Raw genomic sequence first — 26,822 nt, forward strand, 5'->3', positions numbered from 1 at the left:
AAAAAACAAGGCAAATGGTGACCATTATATGTGACTGTTGAGAGGTGACTTTATTGTGCACAGACACAGAGAGCTTTTTGCAGACTGATTACAGACTCAAAACAAGTCTACTTGTCTTCATCTTTAGCAGCTTGTTTTCTCCTCAGAGCTAAGAGTTCCAAATGGTACTCGGTTGCCTCAAGATTTAAACATGAAGTTTTAGGCATATTTTCACAGGCTTTGTACAAACATAAGAAGGAGGTGGAGACAAGACCAAGCACAGCAACAACTTATGGTAATGGAACCTATGTGGAAAACAATGTAGTAAAACTGTTTAAAGTCTGTGTATCTGGAAAAGGTTGTCAACAGAAGATCAGAGAGGACTGATACAGATCCAAGGGATGTATACATTGATGATGTCTGAACCAGAAAATTATCAATAAAGCCAGAGACATTAATATCAGACAGGGTGTCATCGGTGGTCAGGTAACAAAACTCCATTAGTCAATTCCAGGCAAATGCCAAGGCCAGCAGAGAAACTGCAATGTTGAAATCCAGGTAAAGATTTGGAAAAGTCTGGGAAAAGGTCAGGGCAGGCAGAGACAAAGTAAATAAACAGTCAAGAAACACATAATCACATAAATCATGTTCTTTCAGGATCATTGCAACTAGAATGGCCTGGTTCCTAGGCAATCATATGATGGGTCTACAATGCGGTTGCAGTTTGCAATGCGTAGGAAGGACTACAAGAATGATGAATACTAGATATATGGAACATCAGAGGAATATCCTGAGAAAAGTTAGGAATAATACTCTGTATAAACATATTTCAGACTGTACAATGGGGGGTTTAGAACAAATTAAGATCAAAGCCATTGAACATATCCAGACCACGATAGATTCTCAAAACTTTGTAGGAGGGAAGCTTATTGGATTTACAGGCTGCAAAACATGGTTCCACATGGACTAAATGACACCATAGAATTGAATAATATCTAGATATTCCCTCCTACATTTTTAATAGTTAGGAGAATCTGGTATTAGTAATAGAGGTTTAAACACTATATATGAGAGTCTGGTATCAGTATTAGAGGGGTAATAAACTAATAAACCATTATACAAATATACAATTCCGGATGCTTATACATGTATACATATTAAGTGGTAGTAATTTTATTTTTATTTTTTTGTTAAATATTATTTTATGTGATAATGAGGGTGACAGTATACTATTGATTCATTATCTAGTTTATAAAGGTTGTTATAATAGGTAAGGATTGTAAGGATTATATACCTTTGCATTCTAAATTTTATTAAGATCTGCATATCATATGACTTGTTTATGTAACTATGGAAACAGAGGAATTCCAAAGGAGGCTTGGAATACATCTAAAATGGACGCCAAATGAAATTTTATCTTAAAGATGGCCGCCGCACTCTATCAATATAGAGTATCCAAAGAGAGGCCTGTAACGCATAGTACACAGTGCGCATGCATCAAAATGGCCGGCGAACAGGATTTTTAAAGATGGCCGCCGCACTCTAAAGATTGGGGATAGCCATAGAGAGGCTTGGAACGCATGGCGCACACGGCGCATGCGTGAACCCCGTCTAAATGAGATAATTGAATGGGATATAAATATGGATATAGAGGTAAATATGGAGTGTTTGAGGAAGCCGCTGATGGTGTACACTAGGCGGAGAAACGCGTTACACATGGTACCTTGACGGTGGAGGCGGTAAAGATATTGACAAAAGTCATAGCGCTAATTAAGGAATTGGAGAGAGGACTGCATGTTACAATTGACTTTTTCTTTGGATATCTGTGGGATAGCAGCAGAGAGCATTATATCCAATATGCGGTGAACTAAAATGGGATTACAAATGGCTGCTTAGTATAACATGCATGATCTTGAGTACTAACCACTCCATAAGCGCTTACTAACCGCACTAACCAATTAGAGAAGTTGGAATCGCATGATATATAATCTTTTCATTTCCTGGATTATTTATACTGACTGTCTCTATATAAAAGCCATCCTGTGATTTCACTTCAGGGATACTAATCCGTTGCAAAAGGAATATTTAACAAACTTGGTGTATCAAACTGCAGAACTTTTAAGTGTTCATTGGGACACAGGTTGTTTCTGGTTGCTGCTAATTAGGACCAAGGTCCTCATATATGTTTAACACTGGAATCAAACATATTGATATGTAGGTATTGTATTATTTTAAAATATGTCTACATATTAATAATATCATATTTTATTTATGACTTATTGAATATTGACGGCTTTTTTATATGTTGATATGTGAATTGTTTTTTATGTTGATATATGAATTGGTATTTTTTATGGGAATAAATTATCATTTGCATCTCAATCAATTAAACAGCGCTCTCTGGTAATGCTTTAGGCCTTATATATACCTTTTCATATGATGGGTTGAGCTGCAAGCAGATATGGGACAGTAATTCAATGTATCTGGCCATTCAGAAGCATCTCCAGAAAGCTTGCAGCTAGTGAGGACTGTGAAAAAGACTCTAAGCATATACAACACTCTAAAAGAAAAACAAGATCTCTGTTCAGGACCATGGGTTAAATGTAATAGCCTGCGCGATGCAGGCATCGGCAAGATTCCAGCAAGTCTGCCTGATGTTTTATAGTTGCATTAATTTAAAAGGCAAAACCAACCTGCGTCCGAATCTGCACTGCGTCTCCGAGCGGTAACAATTGGGACGCATACACAGCGCGACTTGGACGCATGCGCAGACTCATGATATCAGCCATTTGCATGTCATGACGTCCACCTCTAAAACAGGCTCCAATTATTACTAAAACAGTCAGCAATTACCCAAATGGTTAAACAAGTTGATGATAAATCAACAATAAATTCCATTGACAAATGCATCCAGGCATTAGTGAAGATGAGTAGAGAAAGCTGTTGAACTGAAGAAAAAGTATAGAATTCTTGTTTCTGGCACATATCTAACAAACAGAGGCATCACCATTATTGTCTTTGTTTTCAAAGGAAGGCCACCACTCCACTCAGGACAGTCATAATCTCACTGACTGACTGACATGAGAACTTTGACTCATGGATCTTTAAAATAACTGGTTGGCAAAGATAAAAAAGAACTGCCCTGCACTCTAGAATGGTCAATACAGTTACATTACAATTATGGTTAATAAAACAAATATTTAGAAGCTCAGATAGCTATACTATGGTAGTACCTGCGATGGTGAAATGTCCCAAAATCATGATTGTAGTCTCTGTTTTGGAGGAAATAAATCTATGGGGTCAATTCAATTAGGCAACTGAAATCGCACCCCTTGTGGCAAGATTAGTGGATTTTTGTACGCAGCGAGCAAAAATCTGCAAGTCCGTCATACTACAAGTGTGCCACTTATTCACAGATATAATTAATATAGATACAACAAGAAATAGCCTAATTAACCTCTCTACGGTTTAAACTTTTGGAGCATTCAACATAATGTAAGTTCTAATGATCTGTATAGACCACAACAGTGTGTAGGGCACTATCTAGCCCAGTAGTTCCCAAACTTTTTTGATTTTTGAATTACGGCACCCTAGAGGTGAGCGGTTTGGATTCTGTGGAATCCGAACCGCTCAGAACAGTGGGGATCCGAGAGGCTCGGGTGTTCCCGCCGACTCGGATCCCCACTGCGAGCCCAACATCAGTGTCCTGATGTTGGCTCTTGCGAGAGTGCCAAACTCTCGCGTGAGGCGAGAGTTAGCCACTACATAAGGCGCCGAGTCCCGCGAGAGGCGCCATTTGTCCTGCACGCTCCGGACTGCGCGCTACTCTGCAACTGGGCGGGTTGGCTGAGAGGGGACAAGCTGATCACTGGCTGGCTGTATAGGGGGACACGCTGATGCTGCGCTATACTCTGCTAAGTGGCTGCGCTGGCAAAAGTGACTGTGGGGTCTATTTACTAAGCAGTGATAAGAGACAGAGTGAAAAGTGATAAGGAAGTGATAAGGTGCCAGCCAATAGCTCCCAACTGTCATTTTTCAAAAACAGCCTGTGAGATGACAGTTGGGAGCTGATTGGCTGGCACCTGCCTGAAAGAAGTGGCTGTGTGTAAAAAAGTAAAAATATAGAAAAAGAATAACTTATTTTTTGGTGCTGTACCCCACTGTGTAAGCCCTCTGTGTATACAAAATACAAGCAGCGTGACTCCGTGGATAATAGCCCTCTGTGTTTAAAAAATACAAGAACTGTGACTTTGTGGGCCATAGCCCTCTGTGTATAAAAAATACAAGCGCCGTAACTCCGTGGGCCTTAGGGCCTGATTCAGAGTTGGGAATAGAGAGAGATATCTCTCTCAACTGATCATCTTGGTGAAACCATGTTGCATTGCAGGTGGGGCAGATTTAAAATGTGCAGAGAGATTTAGATTTGGGAGGAGTGTGTCCAAACTGACATCTAAATTGTAGAGTAATAATAAAGCTGTGCAGTATTTGTGGGCTACATGTAAAAGCAGCCAGTATTTACCCTACATGCAAAAAAACAATTATGTATTTACACCCCTTGCATTACAACATGGTTTGTCCAGGACAGGGCCGACACTAGGATAGCTGTAACCTGGTGCAAGGCAGTAATTTTGCGCCCCCTCCCTTCCCGTACCTGGATTTTGTCCTTTCTTATCCATAAGGCAGTGCACTAGTCAAACGTCCCTGGTATAGTGACTTACATTATTCCACACACCATAATGCCCATTACACATTATGCCACACACTGTAATGCCTATTACCAAAGTGCCACTTACATATTTGCCCAATACCATTTTATGCCCCACAGTAAGGCTTCTAATTACTTTAAAATTACCTGCTCATTGTCAGGGATTTCATGCTCGTTGCCAGGGGGTTTCATGCTCGTTGCCAGGGGGTATCATGCTCGTTGCCAGGGGGTATCATGCTCGTTGCCAGGGGGTTTCATGCTCGTTGCCAGGGGGTTTCACGGGAGAAGATGCAGCTTTCAGCATCTTCTCCCGGCACTTGCGTTGGCCTAACAGACACTAGAGGTCCGGTAAGACCTCTAGTGTCTGTCTCCTCCTTGGCGGCGGCCATTTTTGGATGGCCATTTTCTGAATCTGCAGCCCCCAAGCCACCGTGAGTCAGCCCTTTTTCACCCCCTGCATTCCAGCACCCGGTGCACGTGCACCTCTAGCCCCCCTAGTTGCGGCCCTGTCCAGGAACACAGTTAAGTGCTATCTCTCTCTCTATTCCCAACTCTGAATCAGGCCCATAGCCTCTGTGTATAAAAAATACAAGCACCGTAACTTTGTGGGCCATAGCCCTCTGTGTATAAAAATACAAGCACCGTGACTTTGTGGGCCATAGCCCTCTGTGTATTAAAAAATACAAGCACCGTGACTCCATGGGCCATAGCCCTCTGTGTATAAAAAAAACAAGCACCGTAACTTTGTGGGCTATAGCCCTCTGTGTATAAAAATACAAGCACAGTGACTTTGTGGGCTATAGCCCTCTGTGTAGAAAAATACAAGCACAGTGACTTTGTGGGCTATAGCCCTCTGTGTATAAAATGTAAGCACCGTGACTCCGTGGGCCTTAGCCCTCTGTGTATAAAATACAAGCACCATGACTCCGTGGGCCTTAGCCCTCTGTGTATACAAGCACTGTGACTCCGTGGGCCTTAGCCCTCTGTGTATAAAATAAATTAAAACCACCGGGACTCTGTGGGCCTTACCCCTCTGTGTATACAAGCACCGTGACTCTGTGGGCCTTAGCCCTCTGTGTATACAAGCACCGTGACTCCATGGGCCTTAGCCCTCTGAGTATACAAGCACTGTGACTCTGTGGTGTCTGTGCCGCTGCTCTGTCGCTTATTAACCAGTCAACTCACTGCAACCTTTGGCCAATAATGGTGAAAACAATATTATAAGCCGTGATGTGTTATTGAGGTTAATAATACTCTAGGAAGAAAAAAAAGCCCAATTTATGCGTTTTTAGTTTTTTTTGACAATTTTTGTAAAAAAATCCAAATCCAAAGCCAGTCACCGCAGTTTGGCAAATCCAAATCCAAAACATGACGACGAATTAGAACCAAATCCAAATCCGGCAAAAATGGTCCGGCGCACATCCCTACCCTAGAGTATCAGTATTTTTTTCACGCCAGCCTTATGGCCAATCATTTTATATAGAAAAATTATTAAGAACAGTGTGCTTACCTGCAGGACCGCCATCAGGGGGAGACTGCCGGGCCTGTAGTCCTGGGCCCAGAGAGAGAGGGGGCCCAGATTTCAGCAGTGTGGATTAATCATTATACAGGCAGCCAGGGAGAAGACTCTGCGCAGGCAGCATTCCAAATAAGTTGCCAGCCGCGAGCCAATTGGAGCTCGGGGAACGACAGCCAATCAGCAGCGGCCACTCCTGATTGGCTGTCGGTCCGCGAGCTGTGATTGGCTCGCGGTCGAACCATATTCAAAATGCCGTCAGCACTGTTTCTTTTCCCTGCCTGCCGGTACAGTACACACTGCTGACATCCTTGCCCAGTTTTCTCCATGCCTGACTTAGCTGCCAGTGACAGGTAAGTACACTGACACTTCTCTGCACCCCCTTTCTAGTCCAGCCAGCCTTCTCTGCACTTCTCCCCCTAGTACAGCAATCCTTCCCAGCCCTGTGCCCCCCATAGTCAGCCTTCCCATCCCTGTGCCCCCCTAGTCCAGCTAGTTTTCCCAGCCCTGTGCCCCCCTTGTACAGCAAGCCTTACCAGCCCTGTGCCCCCCCCCCAGTACAGCCAGACTTACCAGCCCTATGCCTCCGCTAGTACAGCCAGCTTTCACAGCCCTATGTCCCCCCTAGTACAGCCAGCCTTCCTAACCCTGGGACCCCCTAGTACAGCCATCCTTCCCAGTCCTTTGCTCCCCCCAGTCCATTTTTCCCAGCCTTGTGCCCCTGATGTCCAGCCTTCCCTGCCATGTTCCACCCCTCCTCTACCATTCTAGGTCCATCTCACCCAATTGATGCTGCACCGCAGATGTAGCTCCAGCCATATTATTTACAGCTCCGCCTACCTATGTCCCATCCCCCTACAAGGGGGTCCCTGCCTATTTTGTCAGTACCGGGCCCCACAATTTCTGATGGCAGCCTTGCTTACCTGTGCTTCTTAGGGTCCTTTATGGGTCAGTTATGTGCTGGTGCACAGAGTTGTCCTTCTGTTTTCCCACATATTTTATGATTAGCAGCCACCAAAACTAGTTTACCTAATCACATTGACCATAAATAATTTGATATGGTCCTGGACCACCAACCCATAGCACCTCTGCAAGAACCCTATAGCACGCAGTTTGAGAACCAGTGATCTAGCCTCTATTCCTCACCTAATGACCACCAATTCATAATTTCCAAAATAATAATCTTTTCTAAGCAACATTTCCTAGGAAAAAAAAGGCAAGGAAACTTTGAGAAAGAACTAACGCCTAAAGCTTCTATTTCAATGATGAAAGGAATGTCAGTATCAGGATGTTGGCAAACTGGTCTTAAATTGAAAAAAAAACCTCAGTGTACCATGGTGTAGAATGCCTTAATACATTATCTATAATTATTGGCAAGCCACAAACAGCTTTGTAGGGCCTTGAGATACGTGGGATGTGCCTAGTTAATAAAAGACTGAAATTTGGCAAAATGCATACGATAGCCAGTCTTTGCAATAATGAAACACAGAAAGGATACTTAACTAACATTAATTTCACATTTTTGTAGTATAGCAAATATTTAATATTTCCTCAACTTCCATTAAACTATCTTCACATTTACAGTGTTCATTTACAAAAGTATTGAAAATGAGTTCATTGGCTAAATAATCCACCAATACCTGTCCTACAAATTCTGTAATAATGTCATTGATAAAGTCTTGAAAAACTGCCAGGGCATTGCATAAACCACTGCGCATGGTCAGATAGCCATCTCAAGTATTAAACCGTGTATTCTGTTAATCTGCCTAATTAGGTGGCACCCTTAATGTGAACTCAGAATTAAGAGGAAGAGGTTATGTATGGACCATCCATACAGTATGATTTATTTCTATTTTATTGAGACCCATATAATCTTTAAAGAAAAGCAACAGCAGGAGATGTGGAAGGCCTAATAACTATTTTTTTTAATTACCTTCAAAGATGGACTTCCCTTAGTGGTACAATGGTACATTATAGCTATGGCCCCTCCCTGGAGCCCTGGGGACTGCTCCAGACATTTTTTGTTGGTGGTGGTCATAACTGATTACCAAGGAAGCAGTAAAAAGGGTCACCCTACCTTGCAAGAGAAAACTTCCCCCTTGAAAAAAAATAATGGGGGGAAACAGGACTGTGACACTCAAAGAGACCATCCCCTTTAAATAATGTTAAAAGGCATATGAACAAAGGGACTTATCTTCATTAATACTGAGATACACCTGTTAATTTTGGAGCCAAGTGATCAGATCTAAGCTCCCCTTTCTATATTTGTCTGCTGATCAAAATGATCAGCAGACCATAATTAAACCGGTACACCCTCAGTTTAAAAAAGTAAAACCCTGTTTACTTTGAAGATCGGTCCCCCATCAACTTTACTGTTATTAAATGCCTGCTATAATTACAAAACAGGAGCATCCTTGTTTAAAAATAGGGGACTTTCCCTTTCCAAATGTGAGTTCTCTCAAGTTTCAGCCTCTGAAAAAGCCTCACTTTATAACAGCATTTAAACTTGCTGTTGCCTAGTGGGCACGTACACAGTCATGTGACGCTACAGTAAGAATGGCCATCAGCCATCAATTGTGAATAACCATTGATGTTTGATGGAAACGGTGACCATTTTTTCCATTTGATGGTGTACATTGCTGGTAGGAACATTGGTGGTATGAAGCCGATGGTTGATGGTGGGCGTGGTCTGTGTATGCGCAGCTGTGATCTGCGTTGGCTTGGGATCTAACCATCGATGGTTAGAAATCATCGATCATGCGACTGATGAGTTTATTAACTACTGCAGTAACTCTTTGCAATGTACAATTTTATGCAGGGGCGAGCAGTCAGGGAAGGCCCTGTCATGCTCCCTCCCCTATCATACCTCCTGTCATGCTCCAGAGTTTTGATATAAAAATGATTAGAGTAATAGAAAATATTTATAACTCATAAACATCTTCTTTGTTTATTATAATAATTTTGTAGTTAAAACTGCCCAAATCTGCGGAGCTCCCCTAGAATTACAGCAAGAGACGAGAGGTGAGGCAACAAGAGCTCAGCCCCACCTCTCTAACACTGCTTGCAGAGCTGGGGGCGGGCCACACCACGGCCAGTAATATTGCACAGAAAGAGATCCAAAAGAGGCATGCCTCACTGTGGATGAGGCATGCTTCAGAGGGGTTGGAAGATCTTGCCGGGCACAAGGGTTGTTCCACTCTGTCCAGGGGTTGGTGCAGGTGTTTTTGGGTCCACTCCACATGGGAGAAGGGTGTGCTCCTGAGGTGTCCGCCATGCAAGATTTAGATGACTTGAAAGATTCAGATCAGGAACTATCTTCATTATAGTGATGGCCATCGATGGTACAATAACCAACTATGGTGAACCATCGATGGTTTACAACACTCGATGGCCACCGCTGCCGGGTGCCTGGCAAGCCGTGGGCTAATAAAAAAAATGAAGGCCTGGCTTAGTGGAGTACCAGGGGGCAGGGCTAAGCTCAATTTGGAGCAGAAATAAACATCGGGTTCCACTTTGCCATCGATGGCAGAAAACTATTGTCTCACTGCCAACGATTGCAAAACCATCGACCATCGGTAGTAAACCATCGATAATTGTAAACTATCAATGGCCATCCCTACTTCATTGACTGATGATGATCCTGGTAATGTGCACAGGATGGAAGCTTTAATCAGAGTGTTGAGAAATCTGCTCCAGATTCTGAAGTTTAGGAAGCTGCTCTGTTTAAGAAGAAAAAAAAGCTAAGAAACAGGCTGTTGGTTTCTCTAATTAGTTAAAGAGGCCAAATAACAGTGGCCCCATAGTTACCACAATTTTGCAAAGCGGTGACTTGGCGTGTGTACATACTTTCACTAAATCTTACAGATTTGACACTTTTCTATCTAATGATGTTAGCTTCGGGTGAAGGGGGCTTTGCACTATCCAGCAGTGTCTCCACCCTTAGGGACTGCTTTGGGGCATCTCCAGTGTTCTCCATGGAATTGGATAAAGGGATTTTGCAGAAAGTAAAAATATCCAGATTTTTTATTTACCCAGTTTTGCTTAAAGTACATCAGTCATCACTGGATGATGTCTGTAAGAAGTTTTTTTTCTGTTTTAAATAGTATAGTTTGCCTGTTTTCATTCAAGACCTTTACAGCTCGAGATCTTGGCCAGATGGTAGAGAACTGACCCCTTCCTGGCATCCCAGATCTTTTGTCTGCTGTCTTAGACTCAACACTTGCTGTTGGTGACTAAAGGACCAAAATATCAACAGGGGCAGTCTTTTCTCTATATGGCATTGGACTGTAGTGACCCTGGTGCCAGTTTACGCAGTTGAGGGGAGCAGTGATCTTATTCCTCCGACTCCACTGTCTTAGGTCTATGGCAGAATTGTCACTTCCTAGAAATGTCCAGGCATTCTTGAGAGGCAGACCTGTAAAAACTAAATAGGTCAAAATGACAGCAGTGGCTTACATCAATTATCAAGGCATAAGTAGGAGTAATTTGGCAATGTAGAAGACATCCAGGATCATGCATTGGGCAGAGCATGATGTCCCAGCCATTTTGGCAGTCTTATTTCCGAGCGTTTACAGACAGATCATCCACCCTGGAGACTGGTCTTTTCACCCAGAAGTTTTAAGCAAATAATGGTAAGTATGGACAGCTAGAGCTCACATGATGGCCTCTTGGCTAAATCACAAATTGCGCTAGTAATGTGATAGAACTCATGACCTGGGAGTTTCGTTAGACGATACCATTGTAGTTTCTTGGAACTACATCCTAGTGTCTGTGCTGGCTGCTACTCATAAATTACCTGCTAAGTGGGAGACCCCATCTTTCATCAGGACTTGACCTGTCTAGATTTGACAGCATGGCTGTGTAGGCCATAAACTTGCGAGCAAAAGGGTCATTAGAGTAGGTCGTTCAAACTTTTACCTAGGCTCGCAAACCAACATATATACAGTGTATGTGTGAATATATATATATATATATATATATATATTATATATATATATATTTATTTGATTGATCAAAGGAACCAAAACATTTTTGATCATACTAGCATTGAGTATTGTTCTGTCAGTGCCAGTACCACATCAGTGTTAGCAAGCGTATGAAACTCAGGGCAATTTGGCGGTTTGATTACTGTGTCTCTTTGCTTTTCTGGAGGAATTCACTAAAAAATGAAATAATTCTAGTGAATGAATGACTTTCTCTTTAACCGCCCATACAGCTGAGTAATTGTTGTTTGGCGTAAGATGGAATTGAGATGGAATTTGTTAGCATGGGCACATTGGGGGCTGACTCTGAGTTGGGCAGATCTTCCTGCACAGACGCTAATTGCAAGTGTGCAGAAGATCCCATTCTGAGTTGAACGCAACTCAGATCTGTCTTTCCATGAAATTGGGCGATTTGGGGTAGAAACTGTGCGGCAACAATGCGATTGCACAGAGCCACCCTGACTTTTAAGGATGTCATAGAAGTGTGCTGGGCGTGTATCTAAAGCTCTGTGCAATCTGAGTCATGTGTACTGGGAAGGGAAGCCTGTTTCTGATGGCTCTCTGGCACCTAGCATGGGGCTCTTGCAAGTGCTGATACTGATGATGGTTGCGGTGGCTGGTGTAAAATCAATGTGTGCAGACCCTCGCATTTCCTGAATGAAATCTTGTATTAGCATAATGTAGTAAATCAGGATTCCACTGCTGCCTACAAGTACAGCCACTTCGCATGTGACTCAGTATCAGCCCCATGAATTTAACTAATCAACTATAACAACTAATCTACTAAAACTTGATGCACTGTTGAAGGTAATTGGACGCAGATCCAATGCTTACATAGCTGTCATAGGTTTAGTGATCCACAGTGCAGCAAGGATGCTGGCTGTCATGCTTTGTTCCTCTTGCAAACAATTATTTCAAAGTAAATTGGTGTTTAAAAACATGTTTATTCTTCTTGGCCCTCTTTTGTAATGAAGGTGTAGCCCTAGTGTGCAAGCATTCTTCTTGGGGATAATGGATTGCATCAACGGAGTCAGTTTGCATTTGCAATTTGGATGCAGTCGGACAACCTACTAATGAGGATGCTGATGACAAATGTGTTGTCAGGGAAGATTCCATGAGGTATCTAGCCAGTGGCGTAAGTTCATCCCAGACCCTGGGGGCAAGTTATAATTTGGTGCCCAACCCCCGTCACAGCCGCTGACACTGTAATGTAGCAATTCGCATGCAGACAGGCAATATATAGACGAAGGCAGCAGCTGATGGTCTGACATGGAGCTCTCCACTAGTGTATGGTGGCTTCTCAGGTGCCGGGATGGGGTGCCATGTATTGGGCGGCCGTGACGGTACACTCCGGGTACATAGTTACAGCCCTAAGTGGGGTGAATATGTTGTGGACAATGGAGGAGGTGCCCCTTCAGAGCTAGAGCCCCGCAGCAGGCGCCTCCATTGTCTCCCATAGTTCTGCCGCTTTATCTAGCCATGCTGCTGGTAGCTGATGCTGGACTGCTTGTAGCTATACATGACTACCTGTAGGGTCCAGCATGTTTTCTTTTTTATAATTCGTTGTCTACCCCCCTCTGGCTTTTCATATGTGTCTCTTGCCTCATCAATCACCAGCTTTTATCAATGTGTCTCACTCCTCAACCTTCGCCGGCTATTTCCATGTGTCTCAGTTCCAGCTTATAATTTGCTGTACAAGCCAGAGCCTGGTCAGCCCAGACAGAATACCCCAGAGGTAACAGACTGTGTGCAGTACACACCATGCTGTATCGATCTTCCCTAGGTTTGTCTCCATGTGGTAGGAAATGGTCCTTTGTAACGTTTTCTCCATGGCCATTACATTCTCAAACTCAGGCAAGGGAAATCAAAGAAGTGTCCTTTACCCGCATACATACTTTTCTCATCTGGGTTCACTATACTGCTGCATATGGCGTAACCGGGAGGAAGTGCGTATATGGTTAATCTACCTATTTCTGCTTACTTTAGCATCACAAAGGCTACAGATGGCTTGACTAGTGTTGTCTGAGTTGGGGTAACAACATTTCCACATGGAAGAGATGTTTTTTTTTTTCTTTTCACCAGTAATAACAATGGTGACTAGAATACTTCATCACATTCAACATCATCCTCATTATCTTGTTCAGCCATATTACAGTCATCATCGTGCCCATGTATACTAAATATATGCTAGAATCTACTAGTCATGCAATTGTCATCATTGGTATCTGGACTTGCACCCACCCCATGCTGGGTGAAAAATATCCATCTGTAACAGGTGTCCAATTTTCGTCCACATATTATGATCAAACACAGAGGTCGGAATAAACGCCCATGACACTCCCAAGTAACGGAACAGTGCCGTATATTCACATGGTCGCTACTAAGTTACCAGCCAGAAATGCCCATTTTATGGATGGATCAATCCGTATGCACTAGTGAACTCCGTCAGTGTGTATATGCCTGGTACTAGGGAACTCCGCCCCCAATCCGGCATCAATGTCTGGCCACGCCCTCCACAGTATTCAGGCATTCAGCTCCCTCCCGGAGGGAGGGAGCTGAATGTCGGCAATATATGGGAGCAAACGACAATCGTCCATTTGTTCACAAACACTGGAAAATAGCCAAAAATGGTTATTCAGACAAATTGGTTAAAACACACAACTGTAACCAATTTGAACAAATTTTTTGTCCTTTTTTCAGTGTTTAAAACCATATGGACGACTGTCATTTGCTCCCATACATTACCAGGTTTTCATTCCAACCAGCCAGATTGGACAGATATCTGACAGAAAATTGTATAGTGGATGCCCAGCTTAACTCACCTTACCAGGTTTTTATACCTTAGCTGGTCTTATTTGAGGCAAGGGTTTAGTTCCTCCCTGGCTACAGTAAATTAACCCCAAGATTGCCTACTCTCCCGAATTGGTTGGGAGCCTCCCGAATATCGGGTGCCGCTCCCGAGCCCCCAGATAGGCAGGCAAGTCTCCTGGCTGCCGCCTGCCAGCCCCCCCCCATCCACTAATCGCGTAATTGCGGCCCCGCCCCCTGCTTCACAATGCCTTTAATTTTGGCATTGAGAGGAGGGGGCGGGCCACAATGACCCAATCGTGCTGCCCCGCCCCCGGCTCTGCCCCAACCCAGCATCAATGTCTGGCCACGCCCCCCACACTATGCAGGCAGTCATCTCCCTCCTGGGAGGAGGGAGCTGAATGTCGGCAAGTATGGTTAACCCTTTCCTCAGAATGTGGGAGAGAACCACTCTGTCACACTAGCTGATGTTGGGACTGAAGAAGGTAGGACATTGGAGGTTACAAAGCAGGGATCTGAGCGTGCAGAATGCTTGAGGTTACAAAACAACGTCAACAGGAGAAAACAGTTTTATCAAGCAGGCCAAAATTCAGAAATAGAGCAACCAGACGTAGTGTATTTCTCACAGCTAAGGCCCAGGCAAAGGAGTTCTAAGAACAGGGGCATTTTCAGGTGGAATGCCGTTAAATATCTGATTTATACAGCTAGAGTGCCCCACATGCCTCTCTATAATTTTTTTTTACCATCATATTGAGATTTGAGACAATTCTACATGATTTAAAATCAAATATAACTATTTCTGATGGTTCTATTGAAATTGGCGATTTTGGGTCGATTTTTCAAATCAACTGTTAGTAAATGAGCTATATCTACTGATGGCTATGGGGAAGTACCAATAGTCTATTTGAAGTTCTATTTATGTGTGCAGTTGAATTTCTGGGGATTTTGAGTCTGTTTTGCCTTTAGTAAATACCTGATCGTCAAAATCACCACAAAATAGAATGGAACTGAAAATCGACCCCCAGGACCAATAACAATGGAGTAAGCAAGCAGCATGAGTGTAAACTCCCACCTGTATTTAATTCCTCCCGTTCTAATGGCTGTGTGAAGCACTTCATTTCTTTCCTTTGTTACAGGGGGGCATGGAAAATAATTGCAAATTCACTGGTAGCTACAAGAATATTTTCTTTAGAAGAGAGTTGATGCATCTTCAGAACAATGGCTCTGGGTCAATGTCCGAGTTGTGGTATTAATGTTCGTGTGCATGTTCCATCTGTGTAGCATGGTTATCTTTGCCTAATAAGGACATTTACTAATATTGGCATTATTTTATGTTTGACTTTATAATATGAAAGTAGAGTCTGATTTAGCTGAGACGTATGCAGTTTTATTAAGCGCATAAATTTGCTCATGTAAAATATAAGCCAACAAAGTATATTAGTGATGCATCGAGGGATGATCCATCCGATTGACTTGGAGTACCTGTTTTGAGATATACTGACATATACCATAAATGGAATGACCAGCAGTCCGTTTTGGAGCCAGATTGACAAATCAGTTCAGCTGTATACATCTATATGCTCATGTTTAACCTCATTGGCTGTACAGCAGTGGCGTAACGTGGGTGGGGGGGTTGAGCGGGATATGTGCCTTGGGCGTCGTCAGACAAGGCGGCGCGAGAGTCGCCACTGGCCGCAGTCCGGGGCAGTATAGTCCGCAGCACTGCACACACTAAAACAAACATACCGCCGCCGATGGCAGTGTGTTTGTTTTAGCACTGCAGCCAATAAGAGTCAGAAAGACTCTTATTGGCTGCTGCACCCAGGGCCGGAGCTGGGCTGGAGCTCACTCATGAGTTCCATCTCTCGCAGTCGGTGAAGGGAGAGACGTCATAACGTCTCTCCCATGGTGCCGAGAGGGACCGGAAGGCGTCAGGAGCAGGATTCAATAAGTACATTTTGTGTTTTATGTGTACGGGGCACTACTACTGGGAGCACTGCATAATGGGCACTACTGGGGGCACTGCATAATGGGCACTACTGGGGGCACTGCAAAAGTGCCACTACTGGGGAACTGTATAAGGGGCACTACTGGGGGGCATTGCATAAGGGGGACTGCTACAGGGGGCATTGCATAAGGGGCACTGATACTGGGGGGCATTGCATAAGGGGCACTGCTACTGGGGGCTTTGCATAGGGGCTACTACTACTGGGGTCATTAAGGTGCATATGGAATGGAAAGGAATGTTCCCAGAGTGACGTGTTGACACTCCCCCATTTTCCAGTGACCACGCCCCTTGTAGCATCTGGTCACGCCCACCAGTTTTTGTGCGCGTGCCGAACAGTTCTGGGTGAAGGGGGGGGGTCTCCGTTTTTCATCTTGCCCTGAGCTCCAAACTCCAAAGACCCTAGTTACGCCACTGCTGGACAGGTGTGGAAGTGCCGCTGTACTGTACATACCTGAGCCTGCGAGTCAGGTCACGCATGTGCATTTGCTTCCACACTGGCGTTGCGACACAGAAAATTCAGCCTTACAGCTGCCAGCTGGTATCACCAGGGAGCTGAGTATTGCACAGCATCACTCAGGTGCCCCTGGGAAGTTTTTTGGGAAAGTTGCACTGATATAAGATTTCATAATATTGCGATAAGTATCGTTTACTATTGCCTATGCTTGGTTATTGTTTTTTTTAATAATCTGTTTATTGATTTTTTTTCCAATACACAATATATAAAATTAAGTATAAAATATAAAATAAGGGGAATAAGACCCTGTAGGGCACAATCAACCATAAAAGAAGCTGATAAACAGTCCAATATAGAGAGAGTAATAAACAAATGGGAGGTATGAGTAAGTGAATGGCCAGAATGATGGATGGATATCTCTTGAGCACATCAGCAATCTTGTTGGTGACCTGGCTGAAAGCATAGAATATGTGAAGGCAGTGGGTGTCAGACATGGAATAGGAAAAGAGCAGGGGTGAAGGTATAGAACAGGCCTGGCCAACCTGTGGCTCTCCAGCTGTTGTGAACCTAGAAGTCCCAGCATGCCTTGCAACAGTTTTAGCATTCCCTAATAGCAAAACTGTAGCAGGGCATGCTGGGACTTGTAGTTTCACAACAGCTGCAGAGCCACAGGTTGGCCAGGCCTGATATAGAATGAGAGGAAGGAAGGCAGGATGGGGGGGACCAGTCAGTCTGAATCACTACAGTTTAAATATCTGGAACAAGTTATTAAAGTGCTATATCGTGTTTAATGGGGCCTCGGCCTCAAAGTGAACAGTCCATGGAGTCCAAACCTTAATTAGGTGACCTGGGGTGTCTTGCAACACAGAGGTGATCCTTTCTATTCTGTAGATGGACCAGATCGCATTAATAGTAGCTGAGAGGGAGCAGTGGGTGATTTCCATTTGGAGGCAATGTGGCATGTAGCTGCATTTATGTTTGATTAACTTTTGAAGTGGGTGTGGTGCGTGTGGTATGGGCCGGGATAACAAAGAGTGAGGCAGAGAATAAGGCTTTGGGATGCCAGTAATAGACTTAATTAAGTCATGAAGTTTCCTCCAGAAGGGTTGAATGTGAGGGCAGGACCACCAGATGTGCAGCAAGGTTCCTTGTTGGCCACATAAGCGCCAGCATAAATCTGAAGCAGTGGGAAAAATATAGTGTAGACGGGTAGGTACCATGTACCAACGAAAGTAGAGTTTGTAAGTGTTTTCCTTTATCCGTACTAAAATGGAGCTCTTGGCAATCTCCAGCCTAATTTCGGACCACTCCTCTGGGGTCAGTGTCTCGCTCCTAGGCCAGCTCATGGGCCTCCTTTGGAGGTTGGTTGTGGGAGAGTAATGACTGATATATGGCTGAGATAAGAGATAGAGATTCTGCCTGTGCTTGTTTAATAGATCCCATAGTTATTTTGCACAGCACTTAAACAACTAGATTTGGACCTACAAGTGTATTACTGAATAGTACATAGATTCTGTCATATGGTTATTGTGCTAAATGACGAAATTGCTCAATTTGAATGATTCCAGACTGATTCTTTTAAGGATTTACTTGCAGAATGAAGACGATTCTGCGCCATGTTCAGTGCTGTTCTCAGCCATGGTTGGGGGCATTTTCCTTCTGTCCCAGTATGAACACTTGCTCCCCGTGGTCTCCAATCAACATGCTGATTTGATGTGTGTCTGCAGGCTACCTCTCCCACAGAGCAGAACTGTGTCTTTTCTTCCCTGTGGCATTTACTCCTGTTCTGTACCATTGTAATAAGCAGGAAAATAAACAACCAGCTTTGAAGGTTAAAGGCAAGAGATAACTGATACAAACAGAATACCAGGATGTCCGCTACCTTGCTTAGTAAAGTGGACTATAATGTGCAGACATATGAAGAAGTAAAGCAGCACTACGATATGTAAATACTTTGTTTTATTCATTTAAATATAGAGCAAAAATCCTTTTCTGCTGAGTCTTTGTACTGTAAGCTCACTATGGCTGTGGCATTAATATCAGTCTATGGCAGTAGCAGCTGCCAACTGTCCCTAAGTAATAGGGTCAGTCCAAAGCTTCAAACATTTGCCCCTGGAAATTGTGTCCTTGGAAATATACTTATATATCAAAGCTGACCAAATACAGAACACAATTCTATCATATCCAAAACAGAGTATATATAAAGCACCTTGTACGTGTTTGCAGTGCTTTCTATGGAAACTGATAAAATGCAATGTACTGTATTGCACTGCTCAGATCCCATTTATAATGAGTGCAATAGAAAAAAAATCTACATGCAAATTTCCTCACTTACTAACATGACTTTGATGAATTGACCCTATTATCACAATAGGCTGTCCTATGAGGGCAGAAATAGCTAACAGTACAAAAATAAATGTTATATTTAGTAGCCCCCAAAAGACTGGAACTGTTGGTTTAATTTACCAATGAATAAAGCAGAACAGAAGTGAGCTATAAGGCCAGACACACATTTCAGCTATTTTTATGCATTTAGGGCATACTTGCTGACAATCAGGGAGCCGATTGTCGACTAACAGCGGGGGGCGTGTCTGGATAGCTGTGACACGTTGGGGGCTGACCCAGGGGCGGGGCCACAGGATCGCTGCACACACACACACACACCCCGCTGCGGGGATTTCTAGTGTTTTCTGGGGGGAGCCAAATCGGGAGGGTAGGCAAGCCTGATTTGGGGCCTGATTCAGAGAGACAGGTGCTATGCCGATAGTTTTGCAGAACAAGCAAACAGCACACTGTGCATGAGCATCGATTGCATTGCGATTGCTCTCATACACAGGAACCACTCGCAAAGTGAGTGACAGGTAGTCAGCATTTGAGGGTGGTAGCGGAGGGGTATGCAGTCGGGAAGCTGGCGGACCTAATCCCAACAGCCGGCTTCCCGACTGCTTAATCCCGGCGAGGGTTAAATGACAGGTGTCTAAATCTAGAGTCCTGTCATTTTACCGACGCCAGGAGACCGGCGCCCGGCATCCCGATCAAAGGGACGCCGGGCACCGAGCGCGGACAGCCGCGGGAGGGGGGGGAGGGTTAGGTTTAGGGTTCCCAGGGGGGACTTAGGGTTAGGCGGCGGGGAAGGGGGGGTTAGGTTTAGGCACTTAGAGGGGGGATTAGGGTTAGGCACTGGGGGGGAAGGTTAGGGTTAGGCACCCCTAAGGGAGGGTTAGGGGGTAGAATTAGGTTAGACAATACTCACCTTGGACGGTTGGGATTTCCTCCTCTGCCGGGATGCCGCTGTCGGGATTCCAACCGCCGGGCATGGGTCCGGCGGTAAATCATACCGATTCCGTAGCGGGGGGGGTTAGAAAACCGCATACATGTCTGAATAATTAAACACCATTTCATGGGTACGCATAAATTAACCATTGCAATCGCCTTCGCAGAATGAGAGCTCTGCGTGTCAGGAGAGCAAAAGTGTTTACCGCTGGTCAGACTTGACTTACATGCTGTGCGACTGTCCAGGGGCGTCTTTAGAGAGGAGGGGGTGCGTGTGCATCCCCCTGTCTGGGGCGCCCTCCTCTCGACCCCGGCGGCCGGCAGCCGACAGTCGCGGCTGGCCAGCCACCGCAGAATCAGTAGACTCTGAGCACTAGAGTGTGCCCAGAGTCTTTTGCGCAGATCGCTAGGGAGGTGGCGCAGCCGCCATTTTCCCAGTGATTTCCTCACAGCGCATGCGCAAAACGCCCGAGCAGTGCTGAGAGACCCGATGCGGGACCTCGGAGAGGTACGATTTAGATAATATTGGTGCAGGGTGTGTGTTGCGGGCCCCCCGGGGGCCCGTGGGCACCGCACACCCTGCACCCATAATAGATACGCCCCTGTGACTGTCCGATGTGCGTCGATAGTACCGATGTTTACACTGTTGTACGTCACTGGACGAATATGAGAAGGCAGCAGTGGGCGTCCCTATGCTCGGCTGCGCTTTGGAAGGCATTACCAGATTTCTGCAGCTGCATTCCGTGCAAATTTGCAGCTGCGATTGCATTAACGTAAAGCTCTGAAGCAGTAAAAGTTCTTAAAGCCTTATAAATACTCTATAACGCTGACAGCTAAAATAATAATAATAATAATAATAATAATAATTGTATTGTATATTGTCTGTAGAATTACAAATAAAAACATAATGCTTGGTAAAATAGAATGGGAATGCTATCTATTTACCATGCCTCTGCTGTAACAATCATTATGTATCACTGCATAACGCTGCAATTTACCATGCCATGACCAGTGAGGGCCTTCTCCCAGTCCCAGTTACTGGCGAAGGGTTATTATAAATTAATTCTAATATGTATGCATGCACAATGACTCGGTAGGGATCCAGTGAAGCCTCTCTGACTTTGCTGGTCCCCATTGCTGGGTATAGCTAGCTAGCTGCTTGTTAAATTGATTATGGCTGCTGTTCACATAGAGGTCGCAAAATAGAGTAACACCAGAGAAATCTATGATTACACTTGTTAAATAGAGAAAATAGTAAACAAAGCCTTTCTCCAGGCCAATATTACCTGAGATTAGTTTTGGCCACTTCACAAATAGACCCCATAGTGTCCTGTGTGTTAGGGAGCTTTTGAGAACTTCCAGCACTGATAAAAGTACAGGGCTTTTCTATTCTTAAAATTGGCGTTGTTTCTCAACAGCTGTATACAGTATCATCTCATTTTCTTCTTATTCCCTAATTCCAGTCTCTCTCTCCCCATCCATATAGTAGTAGCTCTTTGGGTATAATGTATTGCTTGGAGTAGCTTTCCCATTACTTCCCAAAAGTGCCTGAGTTGGTTTCTATATTTGCTAATAACATCGATTATATTTTATCAAGTTGTAGTTTTTATGATGCATTGAAAGTTTGTCTAGCTTCATAGATGTACCCTTGAATGCATGTAATGGCCTCTACACATGGTGCGATATAGCAGCCGATCCGATGGATTGGAACGATATCACTGCTATATCGTACCGTGTGTGGGCATGATATCGGCCAGTGCGCACTCCCGTGGGATCGTACATCGCACCTCCAAATCTTTCTGCATGTTCACTTGACCTGGGGATGAGATGTACAATCCCATGCAGGGGGGGAAGGGGGTGCCAGTATATCGGGCGGTCGGCCACCCGATCGCTCCGTGTGTGGTGAACGCCCAATATGTCGGCCGTCGGATCACAAGTCACATAGCAAGGTGCATATCGCACCTTTAAAGTCTGTTTTGTAACAAATCTTCCACTGTCCACTTAACTAGAAAATATTCAGATAATAATTAGCATTTAACCCTCCATAGTTGTAGAGGGTTAAACATTGGTTAAACAAAGCATGCTGCAGAGGACAGAACTGCCAGGCCTGTGTGTGCTGTACTGCATTGTCAGTCTCTGCTGAGCAGAGGCTTATTGTGGCTGGCTCTTATCAGCATCTTGCAGGCTTGCCATCAGTATGCACCTCATTATCCCTGCCGTAATGTCCTCTGAATGCAAATAGATCGGCTGCCGGCCTGGAGCCCCCCATGCAGTTGACTGGATGTACAAATCTCCTCCATCCTCCTCTCTATATAATCCCCCCACCTCCCTTTGTTGATATTCTGCAGTAGTTTAGAATGTTACAACATCTCTGCGTGGATGTGGGGCTCCCACATCTTATCTCTAGCTTGTGAAACAGCATTTTTTGAAGCATCAGTTTGACAAAGACTTTTACCTATAGAATCTTGTGATCAAAGCTAGTGTAAGACTAGAAGGACTGCTTTTTATTATTCTTAGCACACACAAAAAACCCAGTGGTCTCTCTCTCTTTTTATGCTCTCTATTGTTTTGTTTTATTTTCCCTTTCCCACCTTAACATCTACTTGTAGTGATCACTATCTGTAGAATATACAGAGACTGATTCTGAGTCTGGTAAATCTCTGTGCGTGGACGCTACTGGCAAGTTTAACCATACAGCACATGCGCAGGTGCGAATTTACATATTTTTGTGCGTGTCCACCCCATTCAGTGCCGGATGTGTGTTTCATTGCGATCGTACAAAACTGTTCTGACTTGTGGGAGTGTGATGGGCGTGTCGCTTGAGTTCCGTGCGTACGGACTAGGGAAGCTTGTTTCAGTCAGATCCCTTGCACCTAGCATGGGGCATACTTTAAAGTCTCCTCTCCGGGAGAAGCCCTGCCCCTGTCACGGCAAAATGCTGCGAATCGTGGGCCCATGGGGAGGAGGCGGAGCTAAAGTGATGCAATTTATTTTAGCCCCGCCTCCTCCCTACAGACTGGTGTTTTCTCCCCATCCTGCTCACTTCACTATGAAGTGGGGGGGATGCGGGAGATCCGGTCACTCTTTCAGGGGTACGAGGGACTACCCAAAACATTGTGAGTAGTAGAGAAGTCAAGTAGGCATGGGGCTGGTGCAAGTACTGATACTAATGAGGACAGATGCGGTGGTTGGTGTAAAATTAATGTACGCAGATTCTCGCATTAGCTGTATGGAATCACGCATTAGCATAAGGTAATAATAAAAATGTGTGTGTGTATATATATATATATATATATATATATATATATATATTGTGACACAGTTAGGTTAGGGGGTCCCTCTCCTGGGTAGAGGACTCCTTCCTTACACACACACACACACAGCAGCAGGGAAGCAGCACACCAGTCTGGATGCAAGTACAAGCTGGTCGGCGCCAGTCTTTATTGTACAATGTCAGAAATATAAAGAAAACATAAACATAAATCCTAGCCCTGTCGGGGCACTAACTTCACAGGTTCCCTCACTACCAGAACCTGGCAGGGCCTAATGCCCTCACCAGCAACAAAGGCACAGCACAACGCTCACAGTTAGGTTTTCAAGTGTCTCTGAGCAAACTCCCTGTCTGCTCTCCCAGGTGAGACACTCAGCCCTAAACACACTAGGCTTATATTGGCCACTCTCAGGTGGAAACCCTAACAAGCCTGTTACCAGGCTGCGAGAACCAAAACCTGGAGTGGCCGTGGGTGGAGCCTTCCCTCTCCTCTCACCCACAACACCCACATCCCAAACCGGCTTTTCAAAAAGCCGAAACTCAAGCCTGTTACACTGCAGACTTTCTCCTGGGGGTTTAAAACACATAAGACAGGAATCTGGGACAAATGTACCTGCCACAGACCACTTTACCAATGATCCTATCACATATCCCCCCCCTTTGTTTCGACCTGCGGGGCGGAACAACTGAAGCCCCCAAACAATGAACGCGTGACAACGCGTCAGCATTGGCCAGCTGGCTTCCTGGCCTGTGTTCCACTAAAAATTTAAAAGTTTGTAACGCCAAGAACCATCTCGTAATTCTCGCATTACTGTCCTTATTTTCGGACATCCACTTCAAAGGGGCATGGTCAGTGATCAATTTAAACTTTCTTCCGACCAAGTAGTACCTGAGAGCCTCTAACGCCCACTTTATGGCCAACGCCTCCTTCTCCACTGTGGCATAGTTTCTCTCATGTACATTCAACTTTCTACTTAGATAGAAAATAGGGTGTTCCTCACCCTCCTTGTTCTGGGACAGGACCGCTCCTATACCTACTTCTGATGCATCGGTTTGTACTATGAATTCCCTTTCAAAATTAGGAGTCATCAGGACTGGTTGGGAACACAACACTACTTTCAACTCCTGAAAAGCTTTCTCTGCCTCAGGACTCCATTCTACCATGACTTTTTGTTTACCTTTGGTCAGGTCAGTCAGTGGGACTGCCATGGTGGCAAAGTTGGGTATAAACCTCCTGTAGTACCCCGTAATTCCCAAGAAGGCTCTCACCTGCTTCTTATTCAGAGGCCGTGGCCAGTTTTGTATGGCATCAACTTTATTGAGCTGAGGCTTTATCAGGCCTCTGCCAATGGTGTATCCCAGATATTTTACTTCCTCCATGCCTAGACAACACTTTTTTGGGTTGGCTGTCAAACCTGCCTTATAGATGGAGTCCAACACTGCTTGTACCCTGGGTAAGTGAGACTGCCAATCAGGACTATGAATGACCACGTCATCCAGATAAGCAGCCGCATACCGTCTATGGGGCCTTAGAATCCTGTCCATCATTCTTTGGAAGGTAGCAGGTGCCCCATGTAGCCCGAAGGGCAACATCTTGTACTGAAACAAGCCCTCTGGCACTGAAAAAGCTGTCTTTTGTTTGGCGCTCTCGATTAACGGTACTTGCCAATACCCTTTGGTTAGGTCAAGAGTGGTTAAATACCTTGCCGTCCCTAGTCTCTCAATCAGTTCATCCACTCTTGGCATCGGGTAGGCATCGAATTTTGAAACACTGTTCAACTTTCGGAAGTCATTGCAGAAACGCACACTCCCGTCGGGCTTTGGAATCAACACAATGGGACTTGACCATTCACTATGTGATTCTTCAATAACACCTAACTCTAGCATAGTTTTAATTTCTTTCGACACCGATTCTCTTTGTGCTTCTGGTAACCTATAGGGCTTTAGATTAACTTTAACCCCTGGGTCAGTGATTATGTCATGTTTAATGACCGAGGTTTTCCCAGGTACGTCAGAGAACAGCACCCTATTTCTGATCAGAAACTCCTTGACCTCTTGTTGTTGACTTGCCGACAGGGTTTTTGCCACTGTCACTTCGGGAACTAAGGGCCCTGGATTTACTGGAGGGGCTCGGACGGCCGACAGTACCGTTCTATCTTTCCAGGGCTTTAACAGATTTATATGGTATATCTGTTCCGGCTTTCTTTTCCCCGGCTGGTAAACTTTGTAATTGACCTGCCCCACTCTTTCTAAGATTTCAAAGGGCCCTTGCCATTTAGCCAGAAGTTTATTTTCCACAGTGGGAACCAACACTAACACTCTGTCCCCAGGAGCAAAGCTGCGTAACCGGGCATTGCGGTTATATACCCTCTGCTGTGCCTGTTGAGCCTGTTCCAGGTGCTCTCTCACTATCGGCACTACCGCAGCAATTCTCTCCTGCATTTGAGAAACATACTCAATCACCGTTTTGTAAGGACTAGACTGCCCCTCCCATGTCTCTTTGGCAATGTCTAGTAACCCCCTTGGGTGTCTCCCATACAACAAGTCGAAGGGTGAAAACCCGGTGGAGGACTGGGGAACCTCTCTTATGGCCAACAATAAATACGGCAATAAGTAATCCCAATCCCTACCATCCTTGTCGACCACTTTCCTAAGCATGTGTTTTAACGTCTTGTTAAACCTCTCGACCAGCCCATCGGTTTGGGGGTGATAAACCGAAGTTCTTAACTGTTCAATTTTGAACAGACGGCATAACTCTTTCATGTCTTTTCACATAAACGGTGTACCCTGGTCAGTTAGTATCTCCTTGGGTATACCCAGCCTGCTAAAGACATGAACTAGCTCTCTGGTAATGGTCTTGGTTGACGTATTGCGCAACGGGATCGCTTCTGGGTACCTGGTAGCGTAATCCATTATGACCAGAATATACTGGTGTCCCCTGGCAGACTTCATTAAGGGTCCAACCAAATCCATCGCTATTCTTTCAAACGACACCTCTATAATAGGCAATGGAACTAGTGGACCCTTAAAATGTGGCCTGGGAGCATGATACTGACACTCAGGGCAGGATGCGCAAAAGTCAGACACCTCTTTATGAAGCCCGGGCCAGAAAAACCTCTGCATTATTCGCTCAGTGGTTTTCTTTACCCCTAGATGGCCTGCCATTATATGACCATGGGCCAGATCCAACACTGTTCTTCTGTAGGCTTTGGGAACTATTAGTTGTTCCACAATATCTTCCCCCTTCTTAGTCACCTGATATAACAAATCCTGACACATTGCCATGTGGGGATAGGACAAAGGACTATCAGGGTCTACGGGTTTACCATCAACTACTTTTACATTCTCCCTGGCTTTTACCAAAGTAGGGTAATTCAACTGCTCCACGGCAAAGACCTCTCTTCTGACCTCTAAATCAGGCAGACGATCATCTGGCCCAACAACACTTCCTACCTCAATGGGAGGCACATCAGTTGGCGGGCCACCGTCACGTTCCGCATTCTCTAGTTCGCCAACCATAGTAGAAAAAGGGAATAACTCTGACTCAGAAGAAACTCCCTCCTCCACTACATCGACAACCTTCTCAAATGGATCGGGGTTGTTCACCTCTGGAACAAAACGGCTTTCCCACAACTTCCAGAAGTGAGCAAAGTCTCTCCCCAATATTGCATCGTACACCAGACCATGCACCAAACCCACAGAAACTATAGCAGAGCCACATGGTGTCTCGATGTTCACCTCGGCCGTAACATAATATCGAGTATCCCCATGTATGCAGGTCACACCAACAGTTTTCCCTGTATGCCTCAAGGGGTTCACCAGCTCA

At 44.7% G+C, this 26,822-nt stretch overlaps 1 protein-coding gene across 1 annotated transcript in view; it reads left to right on the forward strand.

Moving 5' to 3' along the window:
• LOC148540641 (uncharacterized protein C17orf113-like) overlaps positions 1–26,822 on the forward strand; it is a 365,515-nt gene that overhangs the window by 313,391 nt on the left and 25,302 nt on the right. The window lies entirely within an intron of this gene.

The sequence above is a fragment of the Taudactylus pleione genome, unplaced genomic scaffold, assembly GCF_031769625.1.
Source record: "Taudactylus pleione unplaced genomic scaffold, aTauple2 ptg000018l, whole genome shotgun sequence".
In the NCBI taxonomy this organism is placed as follows: domain Eukaryota; kingdom Metazoa; phylum Chordata; class Amphibia; order Anura; family Myobatrachidae; genus Taudactylus; species Taudactylus pleione.